Source organism: Schistocerca serialis, chromosome 3, assembly GCF_023864345.2.
Source record: "Schistocerca serialis cubense isolate TAMUIC-IGC-003099 chromosome 3, iqSchSeri2.2, whole genome shotgun sequence".
Classification (NCBI taxonomy): Eukaryota; Metazoa; Arthropoda; class Insecta; order Orthoptera; family Acrididae; genus Schistocerca; species Schistocerca serialis.
In genome coordinates this window covers 655,387,217-655,412,602 of record NC_064640.1, presented here as the reverse complement: position 1 = coordinate 655,412,602, position 25,386 = coordinate 655,387,217, and the positions used below count along the sequence as shown (strand labels likewise).

Here is a 25,386-nt window from a genome sequence, read left to right as displayed (position 1 = left end):
AAGAATGCTAAAGATTAGATGGGTAGAACATATAACTAATGAGGAGGTATTGAATAGGACTGGGGAGAAGAGAAGTTTGTGGCACAACTTGACTAGAAGAAGGGATCGGTTGGTAGGACATGTTTTGAGGCATCAAGGGATCACAAATTTAGCATTGGAGGGCAGCGTGGAGGGTAAAAATCGTAGAGGGAGACCAAGAGATGAATACACTAAGCAGATTCAGAAGGATGTAGGTTGCAGTAGGTACTGGGAGATGAAGAAGCTTGCGCAGGAGAGAGTAGCATGGAGAGCTGCATCAAACCAGTCTCAGGACTGAAGACCACAACAACAACAGTACCTTGCTGCACTTCATTCAGTTTTTACAGCACAATTTAACAAAAGTTTTCTGATATGTTTTTATAAAGAAATGAATACTAGTTAATACTACCAAAAACCATGCAACGTATTTGACAGCTGAAAACATTATACGGATTTTTTTTTTTTCGACGTGTTACCAAAACAACGAGAAAATCGTGCGAATCGGACTGATACAGCACACAAAATTACACCGTTTCCCGTTACTTTTTAAATACATCTCGTAGATATCAAGGAGAGCCAACGGCCTTGCCGTAGTGGTAACACCGGTTTCCGTCAGATCACCGAAGTTAAGCGCTGTCGGGCTGGGCTAGCGCTTGGATGGATGACCATCCGGTCTGCCAAGCGCTGTTGGCAAGCGGGGCGCACTCAGCCCTTGTGAGGCAAACTGAGGAGCTACTTGCTTCAGAAGTAACGGCTCCGGTCTCGGAAACTGATATACGGCCGGGAGAGCGGTGTGCTGACCACATGCCCCTCCATATCCGCATCCAGTGACGTCTGTGGTCTGAGGATGACACGGCGGCCGGTCGGTGCCGTTGGGCCTTCATGGCCCGTTCGGGAGGAGTTTAGTTAACATATCAAGGAGAAGCAGTTAGAAAGCCTAACTGCTTAAAGAAACATTTACAAGTGACTGTTGGTGAAAATAAGGTACTATTCTCATTGCTCGTTTCTGTTAAATCAGTGCTTTCTTTCTAAGTGAAGAGGTGCAACAGCAGCACTACAGTACTTAGATCATGAGATAAAGTCAGGGTGTGCACCCCCTCCAATCTCATTTGATTGCAATACGTGATCTGCTTCTTCCTCGCTATGTGTCTGAACTGCAGTCATTATTAGGCAAAATAACATACTACATTCGGTTCGTACCGAATGCCGCTCAGATCACGGCTCCATTGCATCGCTTGCGTCGCAAAAATGTACATTTCGTGTGTACTAAAGACTGTCAAGACGCATTTCAGAAACTCAAAAATGCTTTGCTTAGTGACAGATGTTTAGTATATTTCGACCCCGCCAAGCCAGCAGTTTTGCTAGTCGACACTTCTTCCTACGGAATCGGCGCTTTGCTTTCGCACAGAACTGGTGCACAAGACAGAGCTATTGATTTTTCCTCAAAGTTGTTAATGCAAACTCAGTGAAATTATTCTGAAATAGAGAAAGAGCTCTCGCTGTTGTGTATGGTGAGACAAAATTCCATCACTATTTGTATGGTCGCAAGTTCTATTTAGTGGCAGACCACAAGCCGTTGCAATCCTTGTTCAATCCGTCAACGCCGGTTCCTACACACACTGCTCAAAAATTGCAACGCTGGGCTTTGTTGCTTTCGCAGTATCAATATGAAATTGTGTACAGACCTACGGCAAAGTATGGCATGCCGTATCTCGCCTTCCGATTGGCCCAGACTCTGATTCTGATGCATCTGCCGCATATTGTTGTCAAATCGATGGGCATGACTCTGAATTAACGGAAACTTTTCCCTTGCACTACAGAAAAATAGCACAGGCCACGGAAGCAGACTCAGATCTCATGATTTTGTTGCAGTACATTGGCACGTCTTGGCTTCGTTCATTGAACAGTATCCAGAACTCAATTGTGAGCCGATATTTTACACGACGGCATAACCTATCAGTTCAACAGGGTGTGATTCTAGTTCAAAATGACAGTGGAAAATCACGTGTACTTATTCCCACAGTGTTGCAAAAGGATGTGTGGCGATTGCTCCACCAAGAACATTCGGGGATTGTTCACACTAAACAGCTAGGGCGACGGCCCTGTACTTGTCAGGGCCTGGACGCCCACATTGTACAGATGACGTCGCAGTGTCCCCCCGTGTGCGGAGGACCAATCAGCTCCGCCACAAGAATTCGTAGCTTGGCCTAAGACTCAGTCGCCATAGCAACGGGTGCACATTGACTTTTGTAACACTTGTGGGCTCATAATGGTAGACACTTTTATTAAGTTCCCGTTTGCAGTGTCTGTGGCTTGTACCACATCACGTAGCACTATTGAAGAGTTTTCCTCCATATTTTGCATAGAAGGTTTGTCAGAAGTAATTGTGTCGAGCAAAGGACCACAGTTCACTTCACATGATTTTGAACAGTTTTTAAATGCAATGGCATTCGTCATCTAACAAGAGCTCCGTTTCACCCTCAGTCCAACGGAAAAGCAGACTGCTTCGTACGCCCTTTCAAGCAACAGATGGCCAAGCTCCGCACCACCCACACACGGGAACATGCGCTGCAACTATTTCTCGCCTCCTATCGCTCCCACCCACGAGACGGACCATCACCGGCGGAACTTCCGCATGGCCGCCGCCGTCGGACGCCACTGTACTTGCTACACCCACCATAGCATCCGGCGACGCCAATGCCGCTTTGCGCCGCTTGATCTTTTCAGGGCTTATGGAAACCGTGGACACTGAGAAAGATCATGGAACGCATTGGCTCTCCTACGTATTTAATTGCCGATCCTGACGGTTTGCAGCGCCGCCACCAGAACCAAATTCGTGCGTGTCATTTGCCCTTGATTGTGCCGCTTTTCTTCCCCCAGATTCACGGTCTCACGGGACGGCGCGGTCTTCGCAGCCGCCCGATGGTGTCCCGAGGGCTCCCCAGGAGGTGCGGATGGACGATGGCCCTCGCCCCCGCGGACCGCGCTCGCCGACCCCGTGGACATGTATCGAGACACCCTCAGGCCTGGACGTGTGCCCTGGCAGCAGCTTTCCGGAGAATGTTCCTGCTGCCTCGCAAGCCAGATGGCGAGGTACGGTCGGAAGTACGCCCCCCCCCCCCCCCTGCTCATCTCCACGTCCAGTGTCCTGCCTCCCTTCCTGTTGTCGTTTGCAGCTTCACTACACAACAACGGTGCGGCATTTCGGGGGGAGCAATGTGGTGGCGAAAGCTGCTGACAGCACTCTAGGCGGTAAAGAGGTTGCGAAAAGACCGATAATAGACACCGGAGGAAGCAAGCCTATCAGAAGAGAGGCCAATGACTAACTCGCAAGAAACGCGCCGCCAACGGCCTCTCTACCGCCAGTATTTAGATCGTCGCCGAGTACCACTGCCCAGTCAGTCATCCAGAGAGTCAACGAGTGAAGTCTTCAATCGCAGCCCAGTCGCTTGCAGTCGCAGACTGTCGAAGGCGCAATCAGAGTCTCTGTCTCAGGCAGCAATAGCGACCAGAGTAGTGTGCATAGCGGCACTTGTACTTCACCAGCAGTGGGGCTAACGTGGACTATTACGGAAGAGCTTGTACCACACCAACTAGCTTAAAGATAAGTAATTTCTTATTCTTCTGAATAAAGAACCCTGTTAATATATGTGTGCTGTTGTCTTGTAGCAAGGACACCGGCCACCAAACAACATCCTCTCCTTGCTTCCCATGGTACAAGCCTACAGTGAAAACGAGACGACATAGAAGTAGGGACTCACCGAAACGAACCCCAAAGGGAGCTGAAAACAGTGTTAAGTTAAAAATAGCTTATGTGCTACTTTTAAATGTCTAAACGTAAAAATTTTCCTGCACAATCAAATTTGCAAGACTAATTTATTAACAATCACATCAATTGTTTGGAAGGAAAAAGTTTGCATTTTCATCGAAAATGTAATGTAGTATCAAATTAGTCAGTTCTTATTTGTAAAAACCCCCAAAATTGAATTCTGTCGATTACAGCGCCATTTACCACGAATGTTTCTGGTAAATCTTAGGCAATGTTTGGCGTCGAATCCGAAACTGCACTAAAAATTTAGGAGTTTCCATTTGAAAATAAAAATTTGACTCTCTCATGGGGAATGACGGCGGGGGTGGGGGTAGAACGTGGCCAGTTTTAACAGACGGATGTCCTCATTGACATAAAGGGTATAAGTGCAGATATTTCTATTGCTGACTGGGGATGTTGTACTGAACAACATTACATCAGTGTTTACTTTATTTGCAGACTAATTATTATAGATATTATGCCCGTTACATCATGTATAACAGATAAGGTCGTGGGTCATCTCGTCCAAAAGCAGCCCTCTTCAATGCATCGCGGCATGTTGGATAGGGATTTTTCTCTGGAGAACGTGCTGGCCATTCTAATTTAGTGATTTCGATATCATGAAGGAACGCATTCACAAGATGTGCACAATGAGCGCGGGAATTGCCGTCCATTAATACGAATCCCTCTCCGAAATGCTGCCGATGTGGTTGCGCTATCCGTCGGAGGATGTCATCACTGTATCCTATAGACCTTTGATTGCCTTCAGTGACCAGCAGTAGCGTACGTTGGCCCCACGTAATGCCACCCCATAACAGCGGAGAACCACCACCTCGCTGCACTCGCTGGACAGTGTGTTTAAGACCTTCAGGCTGATACGACTGCCTCCAAAAACATCTGCGACGATTGTTTGGTTGGAGGCTCATGCGAGTCTCTTCTGTGAATAGAACTTGATTGTAGTGCTGCATGGTGACGAGGTGTCAAAGTTGGTCGTCGTTATGTACTCTGGGAGTGAAGCTGCACATCATTAAGCCTATTTCGTACAGTTTGAGTCGAATCATGACGTCCTGTGGCTGCACGAAAATCATTATTCAGCATGGTGGTGTTCCTCTCATAGTTCCTCCGAGCTGAAATCCGAAAGAAGCGGTTATGAGTTGCAGTAGTAGCCTTTGGGTTGCCTGAGCAAAGCAAGTGATAGATAGTTCCTATATCTCTGTACCTCCTCCATGCCCGTACAACATCACTTTGGTTCACGCTGAGACGTCTGGAAGGTTTCCTTGATGAGAACCGTTCCTGCAAAATGTAACAACCTGGATACGATAAAACTTCGGAATGTGGTGGAACTTCAGACAACGCAAGTAGTGTACTTTTTTCCTGGTGTTATGACTGGAACTGATCGTCTGTTTTATCCATTCCGTCGCATAGGCGACATGTTAGTGTGGTTTGAGTGACATCCACGAACAATCTATGGGACTGTGTTACTGATGCAATATACACGTCCAGCGTCAGTGTTCAGGAGAGCTGGGTACCGAGGTGATGCAACACTTTCTTTGACATAATGTGTGTGTGTGCTTTTCAAAACAACGTTGTCGAACATTTTAGTAAATATATTTTAATATACTTATACACACAAACACACACACACACTCACACACACACACACACACACACACACACACACACTCACACACACGATTCTGAGGACAGTACAAGAAAACAGTATTCGAGGACGACATTTCTCTGAATAGAGATTAAATATTATTATAAATTTGTAGCAGTGTTTGAAATATTAGAGAAATTAATAATGCGCTATACAACTCGTTATTAGCATATAAATGAAAGTTACCATGACGAAAAGAATACACAGAATGATGCACTTGACTTATTACTATACTGGGTGGAGAAAAATTGTGTCACGAAATTTTAATCCTGGGTAGCCGATGCCAGTAGGAACCAAAAGTACTAATGTTGTGTAGGTCGACAACGCACCATTTTTAAACTACGGAAACTTGGTGACCCGCGCTCGGATTGGCCGTGATATTGCCCTTTTGCTGTTCGTCGGTTAACGGGCAGCGCTATGGTTGTCGGTTCACACATACAAACGTCCCTCAGCCCCGTCGCTGCCCCAACGTGGTACACACACTTGTCGAATAGGCCTTGCTGTTCGTCTCCACCTCACGTCAAGGCATTCACACGAAAGCATCGCTTCGGAGCACACACACGTCACCTGCGATTTAGTCGTACAGTAAGCATGGCGGCACAGTATTCGTTTGAAGAACAACGAGATATGGTTTTTGTTTACGGACTAGCCGGCGGTAATGCGCATGAAGCTCGACGATTGTATGAGGAACGGTACCCAGAAAGACGCCACCCACAATCGCAAACGTTTACAGCAATTCACCGACGACTTGCCCAAACAGGCTCGCGAGTGGGATATGGTGATGCTGGAAGACCTCGAACACGGCGGGATGCTGCATCTGAAGAGATTGTTCTCGAGCGCTTCAAGGAAGCACCTACAACAAGTACTCGAGCGGTTGGACACGACATGGGGGTCACTCATCGGATAGTCTGGTCGGTTTTGAGGGATGACGGCCAGCATCCATTTAGTTTCCACCCTCCAAGACCTAAATCCTGTGGTGGACTATAAACACAGGCTAGGGTTTTGCCGATGGATTCTGTGACGTGTTGCACGAGATCCCGACTTCCCCGCCATTGTGTTGTTTACCGACGAGTGCGTCTCCCATTGCGATGGCCTTTACAACACTCGACACCTTCATTACTGGGCAATGGGAAAGCCTCACGTCACGTACGTCCTTGGATACCAGGAACGATTTTCGCTCAACATTTGGGCAGGCATTATGGGTGACCATCTGATTGGTTCGCTCTGTCTACCTCCTCTACCAGGGCAAATTACCTTCACTTTTTGCAAGAAACTCTACCAGGACTACTGGAAAATGTTCCCCTGGACATACGGCTACGCATGTGGTTGCAACGTGATGGGGCTCCCACATATAGCAGGCGTGCTGTGCGCGGACATTTAAATGAACTCTTCGACGGCCTGGTAATTGGCAGAGGTGCTCGTAGAACATGGCCCCCGCGATCACCAGACCTCATGCCACCGGACTTTTTCCTGCGATTCTTGTTCACCCACCCGGACGCGAACCACCTAAAAACGAAGAGGACTTAATGGCTCGCATTCAACACTCCGACAATTACATCAGGGCAATGCCAGGAATCTTTGAAAGAGTCCGTCAAAACACCGTTCGACGTTACCAAGGTTGTGTCGCGTCAGACGGTCGCCAGTTCGAGCACCTGCTTTAAGTAAACAATGTCCTAGCTACAAAAAAGGTCCTTTTCAGGGCCGACACAATTTGTGAAAGACTTCCTGTACGCGAATTAACAGCTGTTGACATGTTTGTTCCTGATACGTCTTATTATGAAACTGCAATGGTTGTGTCGGGACGCCGGCGGATTCGCCCCCGGAGTGGAAGGCTGGCGCGCTACCACCGAGCGTGCGGGCTTGGACACATCGCGATCACCGGAGGCAAAGCATTCGCAGTTATGCGTTGTCCAGAGCATCCGACAACAGGGCAAACACGCGGCCAATCGGAGAGCGTGGCGCCAAGTTTCCATAGTTTAAAAATTATGCGTTGTCGACCTACACAACATTAGTAATTTTGGTTCCTACTGGCATCAGCTCTCCAGAGTTAAAATTTCGTGACACAATTTTTCTCCATCCTGTATATTAGTAGTCCCGTTCAATTAATACTGTACATAGCATCCCACCCAGTGCACCCATAGAGACTGCTCTCAAATGCCTGTTCGCAGCTGCGTGAGTTAAAAACCAGCCCGGCATCGTTTAACGACACTTACGAGTAAAGCAACAATGCTATGTCGTTGGTTTTTGAAACTTTAAGTGATTCCTGCGAGACAATGGTCCGCCAACTAAGTGTTTCTAGGTGATAGTAACAGTAATACGTTTCACTAATAGTGGATATAATCAGTGTAGTGTAGGCTATTTTATGTGCATCCTCCATCAACATATCAGTTTGTAAAGAGGTTTCCTCTTTATTTTTATGTTTTAAATCGGTAATAGGAGCAGTAACTCGTGGAACAAGCACCTTTCTAATAACGTCTGCAATGGAAATTAATCGCTTTTGATGGAACTTAAAATGGATATCTAACAGACAATGGTGTCATTAAAGTATACATTTCAACCGCAAATACAAAAATAAAATAAAATAAAAAGGTTCAAATGACTCTAAGCACAATGGGACAACGTCTGAGGTCATCAATCCTCTAGACTTAGAAATACTTAAACCTAACTAACCTAAGGACATCACACACATCCATGTTCGAGGCAGGATTCGAACCTGCGACCGTAGCAGTCACGCGGTTCAGGACTGAAGCGCCTAGAAACGCTCGGCCACAGGGGTCGGTTAGCTATTAGACTAATAGAATTATGTGCTATGCGTGAATTAGGCACTTTGATTAACATTTTCTAGAGCCTTTTGAGGAGGAAGTATACGTAGATGATACTATGATACTAGGGGTCAAAAGAGATAAATTGACTTATTTTGATAAAACACAGATTCAGAAATCACATCAACGACTGCAACAATTACCCAGTTGCGGACACTGATAGCGATCACTATCTAGTACTTATGAAATGGAACTTGAAATTCAATAAATTAAAGAGAAATGAGCTGAAATTTCGGAAAATCGACAAAAAGCAAAAACCAATAACACAGACAGCCCAGGAAGAACATGTGACATACACTGAAGAGCCAAACAAACTGGTACACCTGCCTAATATCGTGTGGGGCCCCGCGAGCACGTAGAAGTGTCGCGACACGATGTGGCATGGATTCGACTAATGCCTGGAGTATTGCTCGAGGGAACTGACACCATGAATCCTACTGGGCTGTCCATAAATCCGTAAGAGTACGAGGGGGTAGAGATCTCTTCTGAACATCACGTTGCAAGGCATCCCAAATATTCTCAATAATGCTCATGTCTGGGGAGTTTGGTGGCCAGCGGAAGTGTTTTAACTGAAAAGAGTGTTCCTGAAGCCACTCTGTCCTAATTCTGCACGCGTTGGGTGTCGCATTGTCCTGCCGCCGGAATGCACAATGGACATGAATGGATGTAGGTGATCAGACAGAATGCTTACGCACGTGTCACCTGTCAGAGTTGTATCTGGATGTATCAGGCGTCCCATGTCACACCAAATGCACACGCCCCACACCATTACAGAGCCTCCACCAACTTGAACAGTCCCCTGCTGACATGCAGGGTCCATGGATTCATGAGGTTGTCTCCGTACCCATTAAGTGGTTAGCACACTGGACTCGCAATCGGGAGGACAACGGTTCAATCCCACGTCCGGCCATTCTGATTTAGGTTTTCCGTGATTTCCCTAAATCGCTCCAGGCAAATGTCGGGATAGTTCCTTTGAAAGGGCACGGCCGACTTCCTTTCCCGTTCTCCCCTACGCCGGTGAGACCGATGACCTCGCTGTTTGGTCTCTTCCCCCAAACAACCAACCAACCGTACCCGCACACGTCCATCCGACCGATACAATTTGAAACGGCTCCGAAAGCCCATATCGATGATGTTTCGTTGAATGGTTCGCACGCTGACACTTGTTGATAGCCCAGCATTGAAATCTGCAGAAATTTGCGGAATGGTTGTACTTCTGTCACGCTGAACGATTCTGTTCTATCGTCATTGGTTCCGTCCTCGCAGGATCTTTTTCCGGCCGCAGCGATGTCGGAGATTTGATGTTTTACAAGATTCCTGATATTCACGGTACACTCGTGAAACGGTCGTACCGGAAAATCCCCACTTTATCGCTACTTCGGAGATGCTGTGTCCCATCGATCGTGGGCCGACTATAATACCACGTTCAAACTTAGTTAAATCTTGATAACGTTCTATTGTAGCTGTGGTGTCACCGCCAGACACCACACTTGCGAGGTGGTAGCCTTTAAATCGGCCGCGGTCCGTTAATATACGTCGGACCCGCGTGTCGCCACTATCAGTGATTGCAGACCGAGCGCCGCCACATGGCAGGTCTAGAGAGACTTCCTAGCACTCGCCCCAGTTGTACAACCGACTTCGCTAGCGATGGTTCACTGACAAAATACGCTCTCATTTGCCGAGACGATAGTTAGCATAGCCTTCAGCTACGTCATTTGCTACGACCTAGCAAGGCGCCATTACCAGTTACTATTGATACTGAGTCATGTACCGCCAAGAGCGACGCTCATCATTAATGGATTAAAGTTAAGTATTCCACCAGCTATGTCCGTTTTTCTAAAATCTAATTTCCTTGTCCTGTTCCAAACCTCACGCCAGCCTGTGTGAGCTAAAACGCGTGCCTTTCGGCTTCCTCTAGTACCTGGTGTTGGCTCTCCTGCCAACCCACAACATTGGCGACGAGGCAACACTGTGTTCTTAAGTATACTGCCCTCATTTACTTGTATAATGGCTTCGCCACCATCTCCAGACGTACTGTCCGAATTTTATCGCTTACAGAATCAGCAGACGCAGGCCTTACTGGATGCCCTTGGACAGCTCGTCCAGGGTCAACGTGCGTTGCAAAACGATGCGGCAACCGCCGCTCCACCGCTAACACAGCCACAACACGCAGTTGCACCAACTTTTCGTCCTTTTGATGCTGCACTGGAAAGCTGGACGGAGTGGTCACGTCAATTTGGATTCCATCTCGCCTCCTACAGAATTCAAGGTAATGAGTGGCAGACACTTTTGTTGTCCTCCATTGGGGTGACCACGTACCGTGTGATAGTCAAATTATTTCCACAACGCAACGTAGCAACTCTGTCCTACGAAGAAATTTTGTCTGCATTAGATGCATATTTCAAAGAATCAGTCAATGTAGTTGCCAAACGATATACCTTCTTTCGTACAGAACGTACGGCAGGTCAGACTAATTGGGAGTGGGTTGCCACCTTGCAAGGCCTTACTAGGGATTGTGCTTTTGAGTGTCAATGTGGACTCCAGATACTATGGAGCGTGATGCAATTGCACAGAACGTTTCTGATGTTCGTATAAGGGAACAGATTTTGAAACTAGTCAATCCCTCCCTTCAACAAGTGATGGACGTATTGGATCGGCAGGACACACTTGACTTTGCTCAGGAATCATTTGAAACTTCGCCACCCGTATGTCAGGTTAACCGGCTCGCCGGGCGAGCTGCACGGAACAGTAAACAGCCCTCGCGCCCAGCCACGCCGCTGCCGCCAGGCTCTCAGCCACGTGTACCGCGCCGGCAAGCAAATGCAGTGGTAAAATCATGCCCGCGGTGTGCTACTAAACATTCGCGTGAAAATTGCCCGTCACGCCGAGCTATTTGCTTTTACTGTAATTAAAAAGGACATGTTCAAAGTGTTTGCCAGAAAAAGCTCAGATTGGAAACTGAAAATCATTCCAGGCTTTTGCTTTGCGTCGGAATCGGAATCGAACCAAGGATACTCAGGCTCGCGAAACTTCGCCCATGGAAATTCATATAGTTCATTCCACTCAGCCCAGTGCCACTCTCTCTAACAGTGACCGTGTTCGTCCCACAAATAGTGTGCGTCGACATCGCCGGAAGTCCCGTCAAGTCGCAAGTGATTTTGTACCAGTGTCAGTTCACATTGCGCGAGACAGTCGCTCTTGTTGTCAGCAGGACAATAAACTTTTTTGTGGACTTGGACATTAACGGCAAAGTGATACCATTCCAGCTCGATACCAGGGCTGCAGTTTCACTGATCAATCAAGACACTTACAAACTGCTGGGCACACCTCCGTTGCGTGCCGCAACTGTTAAGATAACTAGCTATTCAAGTCAAGCGATCCCTGTGTTAGGACAGTGCAGCCTTCTTGCAACATACAAGGGATACACAAAACTTGTGTCATTTTATGTCCTTCGTTCTTCTTCTGCAGTGAACTTGTTTGGTTTCGATTTATTTCAGTTGTTTAACTTGTCTATAGTAAATCAGGTCCTATCAGTGAACCAGACTGTGCCTTCCGACAGTGTTTCTCGTCTATGTGAAGAATTTGCAGACATTTTTGCACCGGGCCTCGGTTGCGCTAAGAACTATAAAGCACATTTGGAACCAAAAGTACACGCGCAACCGAAATTTTTCAGAGTGCGCAATGTTCCCCACACATTGCGTGATGAGGTCGCAAAAACATGACACGATTTGGATTCACAAGGTGTAATTAAACGTGTGCAGGCTTCTCTCTGGGCATCACCCTTAGTAATTGTTGTGGACTTGCAAGACAGCCAATCCACAGTGACGGGTAACCGAAAGGCACGCGCTTAAACTTACGCAGGCTGGCGTGAGGTCTGAAACAGGATACGTAATGAATGCTATAAAGAAAAGTACGTAGCTGCTGGAATACTTAACTTAGGTCCACAATTGGTGAACATTGGTCTTGTTGATACAGTACATGCGTCATTAGATACATAGCAAAGGATAATTGGCGCCTTGCTAGGTCGTAGCAATTGACTTAGCTGAAGGCTATGCTAACTATCGTCTTGGCAAATGAGAGCGTAATTCTCAGTGAACCTTTCCTAGCAAAGTCGGCTGTACAACTGGGCGAGTGCTAGTAAGTCTCTCTAGACCTGACGTGTGGCGGCGCTCGGTCTGCAATCACTGATAGTGGCGACACTCGGATCCGACGTATACTAGCGGACCGCGGCCGATTTAAAAGCTACCACCTAGCAAGTGTGGTGTGGTTAGTATACGTCGGACCAGCGTGTCGCCACTATCAGAGATTGCAGACCGAGCGCCGCCACACGGCAGGTCTAGAGAGACTTCCTAGCAGTCGCCCCAGTTGTTCAACCGACTTTGCTAGCGATGGTTCACTGACAAAATACGCTCTCATTTGCCGAGACGATAGTTAGCATAGCCTTCAGCTACGTCATTTGCTACGACCTAGCAAGGCGCCATTACCAGTTACTATTGATACTGAATCATGTACCGTCAAGAGTGACGTTCACTATTAATGGATTAAAGTTAAGTATTTCACCAGCTACTTCCGTTTTTTCTAAAGTCTAATTTCCTTGTCCTGTTCCAGATCTCACGCCAGCCTGCGTGAGCTAAAACGCGTGCCTTTGGGCTTCCTCTAGTAACCCGGTGTTGGCTCTCCTGCCAACCACAACAGTAGCAGCAGTAACCGATCTAACAACTGCGCCAGATACTTGTTGCCTTATTGTCTTATATAGGCGTTGCCGATCGCAGCGCCATATTCTGCCTGTTTACATATCTCTGTATTTGAATACGCATGCCTGTACCAGTTTATTTGGCGCTTCAGTCTAAGACGTCAGCTGAAGCTCATGTACTGTTACACAGCTATCCGGTATAATGGTAAGACTGCTGGACGCACATCCTAGAAGTGGAGGTTAAAACACCCGTCTGACCAGCCATATCCAGTTTTTCCATGTTTTCCATAAATCTCTTAAGAAAAATGTCGGTATAATGCCTTCGAAAGGACCTGGCCGGTTTCCTTGACCATACTTCATCAATGTGAACTTTTGCTCTGCGTTTAATGATCTAGTCGTGGACGGGAAGTTAAACCCTAGACTCCCCTATTTCTCTCGTGTCTTGCTGTCCACGGTATAAATACTGCTCGCTAATCTTCTGCAATGCGCAGCATGACGACTATTCTTGTAGTATTCTCTGAGGATACTGATTTAGGCAGATACACTGGGGCAGTCGCAAGCAGCACAGCTATGGGGGGCCGGTCGCTGTGGCTGAGCGGTTCTAGGCGCTTCAGTCTCGAACTGCGCGACCGCTATGGTCGCGGGTTCGAATCCTGCCTCGGGCATGGATGTGTGAGACGTCCTTAGGTTAGTTAGGTTTAAGTAACTTCCTGGTAGATTAAAACTGTGTGCCCGACCGAGACTCGAAACCGGGACCTTTGCCTTTCGCGGGCAAGTGCTCTACCAACTGAGCTACCGAAGCACGACTCACGTCCGGTACTCACAGCTTTACTTCTGCCAGTATCTCGTCTTCTACCTTCCAAACTTTACAGAAGCTCTCCTGCGAACCTTGCAGAACTAGCACTCCTGAAAGAAAGGATATTGCGGAGACATGGCTTAGCCACAGCCTGGGGGATGTTTCCAGAATGAAATTTTCACTCTGCAGCGGAGTGTGCGCTGATATGAAACTTCCTGGCAGATTAAATCTGTGTGCCCGACCGAGAGTCGAGGGTAGGGGACGAGATACTGGCAGAAGTAAAGCTGTGAGTACCGGACGTGAGTCGTGCTTCGGTAGCTCAGTTGGTAGAGCACTTGCCTGCGAAAGGCAAAGGTCCGTAGTTCGACTCTCGGTCGGGCACACAGTTTTAATCTGCCAGGAAGTTTCATATCAGCGCACACTCCGCTGCAGAGTGAAAATTTCATTCTAGGTTTAAGTAGTTCTAAGTTCTAGGGGACTGATGACCTCAGAAGTAAAGTCCCATAGTGCTCAGAGCCATTTGAACCATTTTTGAGCTATGGGGGCACCGCTATAGCACTGAGCCCTGCTGCAACCGCCAAACTAGCGGCTCGGCTAGTGGCGACAGCGGCGCAGGGGTGGATACAGGGTTCAGTTACGAGCTAAGGGATTTCAGTTCCCCCCGTAAATAACATACGATCTCCCCTACTTTTAACTTGTCACAATTACTTACGGTTTTACCAACAATAACAATAAAATAAATTAAATGTTTGTATATAATAATAATTTGCTTACACCATTTCTTAGTGCGTCACTTTACCATAAGAAGTGGCAATTCAAAGAAATTCAGCATCTGAAAAGAATTAGTTTGAAAATTTGGGAAGTAAATGTGTAATTTAACTACAACAGCAACCAACTCTCAGAACATTGGATGTGTTGCAATTTACTGAATATAAAATCGAAGTATATACACTCCTGGAAATGGAAAAAAGAACACATTGACACCGGTGTGTCAGACCCACCATACTTGCTCCGGACACTGCGAGAGGGCTGTACAAGCAATGATCACACGCACGGCACAGCGGACACACCAGGAACCGCGGTGTTGGCCGTCGAATGGCGCTAGCTGCGCAGCATTTGTGCACCGCCGCCGTCAGTGTCAGCCAGTTTGCCGTGGCATACGGAGCTCCATCGCAGTCTTTAACACTGGTAGCATGCCGCGACAGCGTGGACGTGAACCGTATGTGCAGTTGACGGACTTTGAGCGAGGGCGTATAGTGGGCATGCGGGAGGCCGGGTGGACGTACCGCCGAATTGCTCAACACGTGGGGCGTGAGGTCTCCACAGTACATCGATGTTGTCGCCAGTGGTCGGCGGAAGGTGCACGTGCCCGTCGACCTGGGACCGAACCGCAGCGACGCACGGATGCACGCCAAGACCGTAGGATCCTACGCAGTGCCGTAGGGGACCGCACCGCCACTTCCCAGCAAATTAGGGACACTGTTGTTCCTGGGGTATCGGCGAGGACCATTCGCAACCGTCTCCATGAAGCTGGGCTACGGTCCCGCACACCGTTAGGCCGTCTTCCGCTCACGCCCCAACATCGTGCAGCCCGCCTCCAGTGGTGTCGCGACAGGCGTGAATGGAGGGACGAATGGAGACGTGTCGTCTTCAGCGATGAGAGTCGCTTCTGCCTTGGTGCCAATGATGGTCGTATGCGTGTTTGGCGCCGTGCAGGTGAGCGCCACAATCAGGACTGCATACGACCGAGGCACACAGGGCCAACACCCGGCATCATGGTGTGGGGAGCGATCTCCTACACTGGCCGTACACCACTGGTGATCGTCGACGGGACACTGAATAGTGCACGGTACATCCAAACCGTCATCGAACCCATCGTTCTACCATTCCTAGACCGGCAAGGGAACTTGCTGTTCCAACAGGACAATGCACGTCCGCATGTATCCCGTGCCACCCAACGTGCTCTAGAAGGTGTAAGTCAACTACCCTGGCCAGCAAGATCTCCGGATCTGTCCCCCATTGAGCATGTTTGGGACTGGATGAAGCGTCGTCTCACGCGGTCTACACGTCCAGCACGAACGCTGGTCCAACTGAGGCGCCAGGTGGAAATGGCATGGCAAGCCGTTCCACAGGACTACATCCAGCATCTCTACGATCGTCTCCATGGGAGAATAGCAGCCTGCATTGCTGCGAAAGGTGGATATACACTGTACTAGTGCCGACATTGTGCATGCTCTGTTGCCTGTGTCTATGTGCCTGTGGTTCTGTCAGTGTGATCATGTGATGTATCTGACCCCAGGAATGTGTCAATAAAGTTTCCCCTTCCTGGGACAATGAATTCACGGTGTTCTTATTTCAATTTCCAGGAGTGTATTTATCATTATGACTACGTCACTTAGCTTATCTTGTGTGTTTCGCGGTATGAAGACAGTTCTTTCAGCTTAGCGTATATACGTATATTTTTGTGTGGTGTTGTGTTTTTTATTCTCTGTGATTTTTGCACCGCTAGAACTGTTTACCGCCGGTGCGGAGGTTATGTGGGCTTCTGTCATCTTCCTTCTTGCCTGGGCGGCCGTCGCGGCCCGACTGCCGACAGCCCGCGGTTGCGCCGGTCTCGTCGCCCGGGTGACGGGTGTGAGGGGGAGGGCGCTGCTCCCCACCATTCACGTCGCCCCTCTGCTGCCGCAGCTGCCACGCTTTTTGCGCCAGGGCTGAGGTGTTTTTCTTTACAAGATCTAGCGTAAATACAAAATTGTCAAGGAAACAATAATGGTTGAGTTGCTTCACGTCTGACCTGTCATTCCTTACAAGTTGAACGTGAATACAAATAAATATTAACACGAGAGAACAGTTCGAAAGTAACGACATAACGAAACGAAAGAATAATCTAATATAAAAGTACTGACGAGGGAAACAGTTATGGTCGAGTTGTTACATGTCTGGGCTGTCTTACGTTCCAAGTTTTACATCTACATCTACATCTGCATGGATACTCTGCAAATCACATTTAAGTGCCTGGCAGAGGGTTCATCGAAACACCTTCACAATTCTCTATTATTACAATCTCGTATAGCGCGCGGAAAGAATGAACACCTACATCTTTCCGTACGAGCTCTGATTTCCCTTATTTTATCGCGGTGATCGTTCCTCCCTATGTAGGTCGGTGTCAACAAAATATTTTCGCATTCGGCGGAGAAAGTTGGTGATTCGGAACTTCGTGAGAAGATTCCGTCGCAACGAAAAACGCCTTTCTTTTAACGATTTCCAGCCCAAATCCTGTATCATTTCTGTCACACTCTCTCCCATATTACGCAATAATACAAAACGTGTTGCCTTTCTTTGAACTTTTTCGATGTACTCCGTCAGTCCTATCTGATAAGGATCCCACACCGCGAAGCAGTATTCTAAAAGAGGACGGACAAGCGTAGTGTAGGCAGTCTCCCTAGTAAGTCTATTACATTTTCTAAATGTCCTGCCAATGAAACGCAGTCTTTGGTTAGCCTTCCCCACAACATTTTCTATGTGTTCCTTCCAATTTAAGTTGTTCGTAATTGTAATGCCTAGGTATTTAGTTGAATTTACGGCGTTTAGATTAGACTGATTTATCGTGTAACCGAAGTTTAACGAGTTACTTTTAGCACTCATGTGGATGACCTCTCACTTTTCGTTATTCAGTTCCAACTGCCACTTCTCGCATCATTCAGATATTTTTTCTAAATCGTTTTGCAGTTTGTTTTGACCTTCTGATGACTTTATATTCGATAAACGACAGCTTCATCTGCAAACAACCGAAGACGACTGCTCATATTGTCTCCCAAAACGTTTATATAGATAAGGAATAGCAAAGGGCCTATGACACTACCTTGGGGAACGCCAGAAATCACTTCTGTTTTACTCGATGACTTTCCGTCAGTTACTACGAACTGTGACCTTTCTGACAGGAAATCACAAATCTAGTCACATAACTGAGACGATTTTCCATAAGCATGCAATTTCAATACGAGCCGCTTGTGTGGTACAGTGTCAAAGCCGTCCGGAAATCAAGAAATACGAAATCGATCTGAAATCCCTTGCCAATAGCACTCAACACTTCATGTGAATAAAGAGCTAGTTGTGTTTCACAGGAACGATGTTTTCTAAGCCCATGTTGACTGTGTGTCAATAGACAGTTTTCTTCGAGGTAATTCATAATGTTCCAACACAATATATGTTCTAAAATCCTGCTACATATCGACGTTAACGATATGGGCCTGTAATTTAGTGGTTTACTCATACTACCTTTCTCGAATATTGGTGTGCCCTGTGCAACTTTCCAGTCTTTGAGTACGGATCTTTCGTCGAGCGAATGGTTGTATATGATTGTTAAGTATGGAGCTATTGCAGCATACTTCGAAAGGAACCTAATTGGTGTACAGTCTGGACCAGAAGACTTGCTTTTATTAGGTGATTTAAGTTGCTTCACTACTCCGAGGATATTTACTTCTACGTTACTCATGTTGGCAGTTGTTCTTGATTCGGATTCTGGAGTATTTACTTCGAATTCTTTTGTGAAGGCATTTCGGAAGACTGTGTTTTAACGTGAATACGAAGGATATTAACGAGAAATAATAATGCAAACGTACAGATAAAAAGACAAGAAAAAACAATAATAGTGGTTCAGTGCTGACTGTTTGTGTGGTGTGTTAAACGACGAGGCTAGTTACAGAAACAGTCAGGTGTCGTAATTTCCTGCATTGGAGACTGGCTGTGACAGAACTTCAAAACCCAAGAGAGACAATAAAAGGTTTAGGCTGTTGGTCAACTTACGCTACATTTAGACTGGTCGTGATTGGTGCGTGGTGGGTTCTATTCTTTGCAAGATCATAATCAGCTGACAGAAGGGGTTAATCTAAGTCAAATCCAACGTTCACTTAGCACTACGACGTGAACACCAGTCTTTAGACTATGGCTGCCGAGTGTGCATATTTGGGGAATGTTGCTCCTTTCTGTCGATTCCGTCCACATTCAGGAAAGTCAACGTTCCTGTGTTATGTTTCCTAGTAGTGTGCATTTTCCTTTCGACCTTGCCTTATTCAACTTCCTGTGGTATATCTGTCCTATCTGTAGGCTCTTGTGGCATGCAGGATTCGTTTTCAGCAGTCCAGTCAGCCTATGAATAGGCGCCTTTACCTGGCTGGACTGGCAGACACAAGACAATCAATGTAGATAAGAAACGGAAAAGTATCCTGTGTCATGTGGTGGGTACGTAAGAAGGTGGGTGTGGCGGGGCAGAAAAGTTGCAGCGTGACGCTCCAGCCAGAAGAGTTATCCTGCCTTCTGTTTCTGTACCTTGAACTTCAGGGTTCACGTAGAACATATGGTGTTGATTTTCATGTTAGTTTTGATATGCTGAAGGTACTGAGCAACAATAGTATTAGTTGTGATTGGAGAAAAGTAAATACAAGTATTACGTTAAGAAGAGACAACGAAAGGTTTCCGAGCACACAAATTTTTGTGCGGGTAGCCAGAAGAACTAGGTTAATAATTGGCTCCTTTTACCGACCTCCCGACTCAGCAGCATTAGTGGCAGAACAACTGAGAGAAAATTTGGAATACATTTCACATAAATTTTCTCAGCATGTTATAGTCTTAGGTGGAGATTTCAATTTACCAGATATAGACTGGGACACTCAGATGTTTAGGACGGGTGGTAGGGACAGAGCATCGAGTGACATTATACTGAGTGCACTATCCGAAAATTACCTCGAGCAATTAAACAGGGCCGGCCGCTGGTGGCCGAGCGGTTCTGGCGCTTCAGTCTGGAACCGCGCGACCGCTACGGTCGCAGGTTCGAATCCTGCCTCGGGCATGGATGTGTGTGTTGTCCTTAGGTTAGTTAGGTTTAAGTAGTTCTAAGTTCTAGGGGACTTATGACCTCAGCAGTTGAGTCCCATAGTGCTCAGAGCCATTTGAGCCAATTAAACAGGGAACCGACTCGTGGAGATAACATCTTGGACCTACTGATAACAAACAGACCCGAACTTTTCGACTCTGTATGTACAGAACAGGGAATCAGTGATCATAAGGCCGTTGCAGCATCCCTGAATATGGAAGTTAATAGGAATATAAAAAAAAGGGAGGAAGGTTTATCTGTTTAGCAAGAGTAATAGAAGGCAGATTTCAGACTACCTAACAGATCAAAACGAAAATTTCTGTTCCGACACTGACAGTGTTGAGTGTTTATGGAAAAAGTTCAAGGCAATCGTAAAATGTGTTTTAGACAGGTACGTGCCGAGTAAAACTGTGAGGGACGGGAAAAACCCACCGTGGTACAGCAACAAAGTTAGGAAACTACTGCGAAAGCAAAGAGAGCTCCACTCCAAGTTTAAACGCAGCCAAAACCTCTCAGACAAACAGAAGCTAAACGATGTCAAAGTTAGCGTAAGGAGGGCTATGCGTGAAGCGTTCATTGAATTCGAAAGTAAAATTCTATGTACCGACTTGACAGAAAATCCTAGGAAGTTCTGGTCTTACGTTAAATCAGTAAGTGGCTCGAAACAGCATATCCAGACACTACGGGATGATAATGGCATTGAAACAGAGGATGACACGCGTAAAGCTGAAATACTAAACACCTTTTTCCAAAGCTGTTTCACAGAGGAAGACCGCACTGCAGTTCCTTCTCTAAATCCTCGCTCAAACGAAAAAATGGCTGACATCGAAATAAGTGTCCAAGGAATAGAAAAGCAACTGGAATCACTCAATAGAGGAAAGTCCACTGGACCTGACGGGATACCAATTCGATTCTACACAGAGTACGCGAAAGAACTTGCCCCCCTTCTAACAGCCGTGTACCGCAAGTCTCTAGAGGAACGGAGGGTTCCAAATGATTGGAAAAGAGCACAGGTAGTCCCAGTCTTCAAGAAGGGTCGTCGAGCAGATGCGCAAAACTATAGACCTATATCTCTGACGTCGATCTCTTGTAGAATTTTAGAACATGTTTTTTGCTCGCGTATCATGTCATTTCTGGAAACCCAGAATCTACTATGTAGGAATCAACATGGATTCCGGAAACAGCGATCGTGTGAGACCCAACTCGCTTTATTTGTTCATAAGACCCAGAAAATATGAGATACAGGCTCCCAGGTAGATGCTATTTTTCTTGACTTCCGGAAGGCGTTCGATACAGTTCCGCACTGTCGCCTGATAAACAAAGTAAGAGCCTACGGAATATCAGACCAACTGTGTGGCTGGATTGAAGAGTTTTTAGCAAACAGAACACAGCATGTTGTTATCAATGGAGAGACGTCTACAGACGTTAAAGTAACCTCTGGCGTGCCACAGGAGAGTGTTATGGGACCATTGCTTTTCACAATATATATAAATGACCTAGTAGATAGTGTCGGAAGTTCCATGCGGCTTTTCGCGGATGATGCTATCTGACCCTTAACATAGACAAATGTAATGTATTGCGAATACATAGAAAGAAGGATCCTTTACTGTGTGATTATATGATAGCGGAACAAACACTGGTAGCAGTTGCTTCTGTAAAATATCTGGGAGTATGCGAGCGGAACGATTTGAAGTGGAATGATCATATAAAATTAATTGTTGGTAAGGTGGGTACCAGGTTGAGATTCATTGGGAGATTGCTTAGAAAATGTAGTCCATCAACAAAGGAGGTGGCTTACAAAACACTCGTTCGACCTATACTTGAGTATTGCTCATCAGTGTGGGATCCGTACCAGATCGGTCTGACGGAGGAGATAGAGAAGATACAAAGAAGAGCGGCGCGTTTTGTCACAGGGTTATTTGGTAACCGTGATAGCGTTACGGAGATGTTTAATAAACTCAAGTGGCAGACTCTGCAAGAGAGGCTCTCTGCATCGCGGTGTAGCTTGCTCGCCAGGTTTCGAGAGGGTACGTTTCTGGATGAGGTATCGAATATATTGCTTCCCCCTACTTATACCTCCCGAGGAGATCACGAATGTAAAATTAGAGAGATTAGAGCGCGCACGGAGGCTTTCAGACAGTCGTTCTTCCCGCGAACCATACGCGACTGGAACAGGAAAGGGAGGTAATGACAGTGGCACGTAAAGTGCCCTCCGCCACACACCGTTGGGTGGCTTGCGGAGTATCAATGTAGATGTAGATGTAGAAGCTGAAGCAGTGGTCCAATGTGGCGCTTACTCCAGGGTTGCTAGCTACCGTGGTACCCAATTGCTGAAGGTTGAGGGGCGGGACAGAGACAGAGAACTCACGGGTGGCGCTGCAATGTTTTGTTTGTCCCTCTACACAGAAAGCACCCTGCACCTGCCTTGTTACTCATGCACTATACACACAGCCGGTAATTTTCTACAGTTCCTCGTAATTCTGGAGACTCCCAATTTTGCATGCTGTGTTATCCTCCGAAAGTTAGCTTAGAAATTCAGAAACTGATCTACAGGGTGGTCCATTGATCGTGACCGGGCCAAATATCTCACGAAGTAAACATCAAACGAAAAAACTACAAAGAACGAAACTCGTCTATCTTGAAGGGGGAAGCCAGATGGCGCTATGGTTGGCCCGCCAGATGGCGCTGCCATAGGTCAAACGGAAATCAACTGCGTTTTTTAAAATAGGAAGTCCCATTTTTATTACATATTCGTATAGTACGTAAAGAAATATGAATGTTTTAGTTGGACCACTTTTTTCGCTATGTGATAGATGGCGCTGTAATAGTCACAAACATGGGGCTCACAATTTTAGACGAACAGTTGGTAACAGGCAGATTTTTTAAATTAAAATACAGAACGTAGGTACGTTTGAACATTTTATTTCGGTTGTTCCAATGTGATACATGTACCTTTGTGAACCAATCATTTCTGAGAACGCATGCTGTTATAGCGTGATTACCTGTAAATACCACATTAATGCAATAAATGCTCGAAATGATGTCCGTCAACAACAATGCATTTGACAATACGTGTAACGACATTCCTCTCAACAGCGAGTAGTTCGCCTTCCGCAATGTTCGCACATGCATTGAGAATGCGCTGACGAATGTTGTCAGGCGTTGTCGGTGGATCACGATAGCAAATATCCTTCAACTTTCCCCACGGAAAGAAATCCGGGACGTCAGATCGGTGAACGTGCGGGCCATGGTATGGTGCTTCGACGACCAATCCACCTGTCATGAAATATGCTATTCAATACCGCTTCAACCGCACGACAGCTGTGTGCCGGACATCCATCATGTTGAAAGTACATCGCCATTCTGTCATGCAGTGAAGCAACTTGTAGTAAAATCGGTAGAACATTACGTATGAAATCAGCATACATTGCACGATTTAGATTGCCATCGATATAATGGGGGTCAATTATCCTTCCTCCCATAATGCCGCACCATACATTAACCCACCAAGGTCGCTGATGTTCCACATGTCGCAGCCATAGTGGATTTTCCGTTGCCCAGTAGTGCATATTATGGCGGTTTACGTTACCGCTGTTGGTGAATGACGCTTCGTCGCTAAACAGAACGCGTGCAAAACATTTGTCATCGTCCCGTAATTTCTCTTGTGCCCAGTGGCAGAACTGTAAACGACGTTCAAAGTCGTCGCCATGCAATTCCTGGTGTACAGAAATATGGTACGGGTGAAATCGATGTTGATATAGCATTCTCAACAGCGACGTTTTTGAGATTCCCGATTCTCGCAAAATTTGTATGCTACTGGTGTGTGGATTAGCCGCGACAGCAGCTGAAACACCTACTTGGGCATCATCATTTGTTGCAGGTCGTGGTTGATGTTTCACATGTGGTTGAACACTTCCTGTTTCCTTAAATAACGTAACTATCCGGCGAACGGTCCGGACGCTTGGATGATGTCGTCCAGGATACCGAGCAGCATACATGGCACACGCCCGTTGGTCATTTTGATCACAATAGCCATACAACAACACGGTATCGACGTTTTCCGCAATTAGTAAACGGTACATTTTAACACGGGTAATGTATCACGAAGCAAATAGCGTCCGCACTGGCGGAATGTTGCTTACACCTTTGTGAATATTACAGCGTCATCTATCACAAAGCGAAAACAGTGGTCCCACTAAAAAACTCATATTTCTTTACGTAGTACACGAATATGTAATAAAAAATGGGGGTTCCTACTTTAAAAAAAAAACGCAGTTGATATCCATTTGACCTATGGCAGCGCCATCTAGCGGGCCAACCATAGCGCCATCTGGTTTCCCCCTTCAAGCTAGACGAGTTTCGTTCCTTGTAGTTTTTTCGTTTGATGCTTATTTCGTGAGATATTTGGCCGGGTCTCTATCAATGGACCACCCTGTATGTAAAAATAGGAGCGCTTTTAATAACTATTACTATTATAATTATTTTGCAAAGGAGCGTGTCATATAGCTTAGAACAAGCTGAGGAAGTAAGTCAACCGTGACACGACACTAAAATACACTGAGGTTATGGGACAGCGATGTGCACATATACAGATGGCAGTAGTATCGCATACACAAGGCATAAAAGGGCAGTGCATTGGCGGTGTTGTCATTTGTAATCGGGTGATTCATGTAAAAACGTTTCCGACTGGATTAGGACCGCACGACAGGAAATAACACTTTGAATGCGCAGTGGTAGTTGGAGCTAGACGTTTGGGACAGTCCATTGCGGAAATCGTTAGGGAGTTCAATATTGCGACACCCACAGTGTCAAGAGTCTGCCGAGAATACAAAATTTCAGGCATTACCTCTCACCACAGAGGACGCAGTGGCCGACGGCCTTCACGTAACGACCAAGAGCAGCAGCGCTTGTGTAGGATTGTCAGTACTAACAGACAAGCCACAATGCCTCAAATAACAACAGAAATCAATATGGGCCGTATGACGAACGTATCCGTTAGGAAAGTGCGGCGAAATGTGGCGTTAATGGACTATGGCAGCCGACGACCGACGCGAGTGCCTTTGCTAACTGCACGACTTCGACTGCAGCGCCTCTTCTGCGGTCGTGACTGTATCGCTTGGGCCTAGATGGCTGCAAAACCGTGGCCCAGTTCCGATTTCAGCTGGTAATAGCTGATGGTAGGGCTGGAGTTTAGCGCGTATCCCAGGAAGTCAAGGACCCAAGTTGTCAACAAGGCATTGTGCAAACTGGTAGTGGCTGCATATTCGTGTGGGCTATGTTTACATGGATCATTGACTGGAAATGGTTAAGTTCTGCTACTTGGAGACCATTTGCAGCCATTTGTGGACTCCATGTTCCCAAACGACGATGCAATTTTTATGGATGACAATGTGCGATATCACCAGGCCACAACTGCTCACAAATGATTTAAAGAACATACCGGACAGTGTGCTGGCGTAAGCTGTCGCCAGGACACCAGTTGGCAAAGATGTAGCAAGAAGATCGATAGTTGCGCTGGAGCAAGCAAGCCTATCGGGAGAGGCCAAAAACAGACTCGCAAGCAACACGTCGCCAACGCCCTCTCGACCGCAAGTATTTAGATCGCCGCCGCTGACCGCAGTCTGAGTCAGTCTCAGGCACTAGTGCAGTCGCTCAGTCACTGGCGCACTAACTCACATTCTAGTTTTTCGTCTGTCATTCATCGCATAGCGGGACTT

The 25,386-nt window shown here is 46.6% G+C and overlaps 1 pseudogene; it reads left to right on the top strand.

Moving 5' to 3' along the window:
- Nucleotides 1-593: 593 nt before the first annotated feature.
- Nucleotides 594-711, top strand: LOC126472344 (5S ribosomal RNA; annotated as a pseudogene).
- Nucleotides 712-25,386: the final 24,675 nt, after the last annotated feature.